The sequence below is a fragment of the Orbicella franksi genome, chromosome 2 (assembly GCF_964199315.1).
Source record: "Orbicella franksi chromosome 2, jaOrbFran1.1, whole genome shotgun sequence".
Lineage (NCBI taxonomy): Eukaryota > Metazoa > Cnidaria > Anthozoa > Scleractinia > Merulinidae > Orbicella > Orbicella franksi.
In genome coordinates, this window is record NC_138146.1 from 10,637,012 (window position 1) to 10,641,199 (window position 4,188).

Below are 4,188 nucleotides of genomic sequence, written 5' to 3' on the forward strand. Positions count from 1 at the left end.
TCCAGATAACTTTTTATTGATTTCCAGCTTTCTTTGTATGTCTTTATGTCACTATTGGGTGTCTTTTCATCAAATGGACACAATATCATTGTTTGTTTCATTGGAGGTTGTGGATAGTTAAATCTACAAGGACTGCTTGTATTTTTACGACATGTGTGCGAATGCCTATGTACTTGTCTATTGACAAGTTTTAACAGTTCTGGGTTGTCTATAGGTTTAATGCATGTAATGATTTTATCAATAAATGTTGTCACTTCTTTGTCACTATCTATTTGAAATTGCGGTGCATCTTTTATCCATATCAACATGTGAATATGAGGTGATCCTCTCTGTTGGTATTCTACTCGATAAAACCAGTCTGATATTTTACCCAAAGGCTCTGAAGAGCTTAATAGAAAGTGAGTTAAAAACTGGTTGATTTGATAATCAAAATGTCTGGCACAAGTAACTGGGTCACTCTGTATCAAACGGCATCTGTCTTCCCAGTTAAAATTCTCTAATTGCTCATCAGTATAAGTCGTATTGTCAACAAGCTGGCCAAGTATTCTAAGTAAATGCACCCATTGAGTTTCAGCAGATGAGAAACTGCAAAACAAAGTAGCTGGACCCAACTGTCTTATCATTGCAAACAAGTCTTTCTTTGCTTTTTCAAAATATGGTGGTGAACCTCTCAAAGCATTTAGAAATTTGTAGCCTTCATCATGACGAATAAGCGTATCTAAAGCTCCATGTTGTTTCAACTGTCCTGTGTTAATGCTTCGGCTATTTCCCTTACATTTTCTGAGAGCAATATGGCACTTTCCCAAAAGAATTTTCATTTGAAGTTTTTTTGTCTTAAAGAATATATTCTCTACACACATTGCAGCTCGTCTATCTGACCGTCTCAGTTCTGATTTACATATATCACTATAGGTTACTTTCACTTCTCATTGTTCAGTATGCGGTCGTGGCTGTCCCAAAAATATTCCAGGATATGCTAGTTCTTCACAGTATTTGTCTCTAAAAACACTTAGTGGCTGATTACCTTCACCTGGAGCAACATTAAGTATATTTTGTCGTTCATTGTCTTCTAAAAAGTCTGTAGCAGTGAATAAAGTATCAGTAACACCACCCCTGCGAAATAAATTCCCAGTAGTCTTGGAATTCCTAGGAATTCCTAGGAATTCTTAGGAATTCCAAGTTATTCCAAAACATGCAAATTATGCTTTATCCAAGACCTTGGAATTTCTGGGAATATTTGGGAATAGTGGAAGTATGACTGGGAATTATTGGGAATTCCTAGGAATTCCAAGTTATTCCAAGCCATGCAAATTATGCTTAATCCAAGACCTTGGAATTTTTGGGAATATTTGGGAATAGTGAAAAGTATGACTGGGAATTATTGGGAATTCCTAGGAACTCCTATCATTTCCCAGACTGTTTTAAAAAATGTGTTTGGAATATCTAGGAATTTTTGGGAACAGCTAAAACACATGAAATATTGTGTTTGAAATTTCTATAAATTTCCCAAAATGTCAAAATTAAAGATGAACTCAGTGCATGAATCAGTTTTTGTGAATTAGTAAAAATCAACAGGATCATTTCCCTGGAGTTCCATACCTTTTTATTGTTGTCAAGTTCCAAGGTAATTATTTCCAAACAAATGTTACTACATTAATTCCAGTTGAAGTCTGACAACTCAACATAAAACTATAGCACTCATAACATTGCTTTTTAGATCCAACCTGATTTGTTAGTGTATATGTGCCCGTATGGACCCTTAAATCAAACACCCAGAGTTTAACTGATAGAAAAATGGATGCTCTCAGATTTGATAAATAGATTAAGCAAAATTATTTCATATATACTTCACATCATTTCACTCCTCACGGGAAGATATGAACTCAATTAATAATGACCTCGCTCCCAATGTGTGGCTTCATAGCTCAGTTGGTAGAGCATCGCACCGGTATCGCGGAGGTCACGGGTTCAAATCCCGTTGAAGCCCTGATTTTTTTTCAGGCTTCTTCTTTCCAATTGCTTAAATTGGAAAATTTACTGCGATGATCATTCTTCACTTTCATCTACAACCGCAGTTCATATATGAATTATTTCATATATACTTCACATCATTTCACTCCTTACGGGAAGATATGAACTCAATTAATTGACCTCACTCCCAATGTGTGGCTTCATAGCTCAGTTGGTAGAGCATCGCACCGGTATCGTGGAGGTCACGGGTTCGAATCCCGTTGAAGCCCTGATTTTTTTCAGGCTTCTTCTTTCCAATTGCTTAAATTGGAAAATTTACTGCGATGATCATTCTTCACTTTCAAAAAATTCCTGTCAGCATAAATGTATATATATTATTTACAATTTCAATAAAACCAAAAGTATATATATGCATGTATATATTTAATATAATTGTAGATTCACACACATACCCATCACAGCCCACTGTTGAACAATTTTTGACTTGATCCTTTATGACTTTAGGAAAAAGAGGAAGACATCTCTCACAGATGTCAGAAATGAAAAGCTCACAGTTTCCACACACTTGCTGTACATTTGTAAAAATGTACTATGACATTCTATGGACAAATTACCCGTAGTTTCATTAAAACAAGGATATCTCTAGTAGCCTCTCATTGTCATACAATGTCTTGAAATTAAGGCCAGAATAGCCATACAGGCATATTCTTTGGCAGAAAATGTTTTTTTCTTGTGAACAATTAGTTTCACTTTCATCAGGGGATTCCAGTGAATGGCCATCAGTGTCAGAGTTCTCAATTTCTTCAGAGGAGTCAGAACTAGAAACTTCAACATCATTATCTGAATCACTGTCTGTGGACAAATCTGAGTTGTTGTGTGTATTACATCAATTGGTATTTCTGTAGTCTTTTCAGGTACAGTGTATAGGCAACTCAATTTCATCAAATGCTTCTGTGAAGCTTCAATTCTTGCATAAAGGTTGACTCCATAGTCCATCAAAGTCATCCAAAACATTTCTGCCAACAGCCATCTCACTAAGGCAAGCCGAAAACTCTGAGGTGTTCTGTTCATGATGCTGGAAATGATCTCCAGGAAAAAGTGATGCAAGAGAGGGAGATGACATCAACTGGCCTGGGAAGACTGCTTTAAGCAATTTATGTGGTCAAATCTTGTAGATTTTGGTATGGGTATAGTGGGATGATCAATATGTTTCTTCTCTTTCCTTGTCCTCGTGGTCACTTTAATTCATGACACAACAAAATCAAAAGAATAAAAAAGATTATGAGTCAGTGGGAAACAAATAAATAACTGACATAAATAAATGACAAATAAAAAAAACCCCTACATCTCAATGTATTGAAAAGACTATAGATCTCATATAATGTTAATCCTTATAAATAATTCAAAGAAACAAATGATAAGCATTGCAAATTTCTACTTGCTGCATTGTGCTGACGGGGTGTTGAAACACGTGGGCTCTCAAAATAGATTTGGTGGACTTACAACAAGCTTAAGCTTATTTCGCAGAATTTATCTCGTTTTCTCAGGTCGATCTGAAACCTTTTAGGTGAATTTCGGCTTTTGGGGTTTTTAAAGAGCACACACTGCATTGCTTAGTTTGATTTATTTACAATTATAGCTTATCATAACAGAAAATCCCTATAAAATTGGATTCCTTACCTTTGCAGTGAACTTGATTTAAGTGCCTCACGATCCTTTGTTATCTTGACAACCGTTGGGAACAGATCAACTAGTTAAAGTACGTTCCATTTTCCTCGATTTCTTCGTAAAAAGTTTGTGTAGTTTTTTCCTTTTGAAGCAAGACCCATCTTTCAAAAGACCACCAAAACAGCGTGGAAAGGGAAGCAGACTTACCATCGAAAGCGACTGGTCTGGCAACCTCGTTGCCAGTCTCTCTCTCCTTCTTCTCCAGTTTCCATTCTCTCCTCAACTGATCAACTGAACCAATCACAGCACGCGAATTTTCACGTGACTATCCTCGTGACTGAACGTGACAAAGATCGCGTTAGTCATTCTCTTTTGGCGCCCATCTTTGAATTCAGCGTTAACGGTTGATCGCTCGTGCGTATTAGTAGATTTCACTTCCAAAATTATATCAAAATGGTTTTTGCTGCGGTCCTGTGACTAGAAGAAAACAGCGTGAGTGTCATTCACGAGAAACATGTTATTCTTGGCGAAGATTTGGAGCTAAAAGAA

At 36.5% G+C, this 4,188-nt stretch overlaps 1 pseudogene; it reads right to left on the reverse strand.

The window, feature by feature from the left end:
• LOC145480053 (uncharacterized) overlaps positions 1-1,618 on the reverse strand; it is a 5,098-nt pseudogene extending 3,480 nt beyond the window's left edge.
• Positions 1,619-4,188: the final 2,570 nt, after the last annotated feature.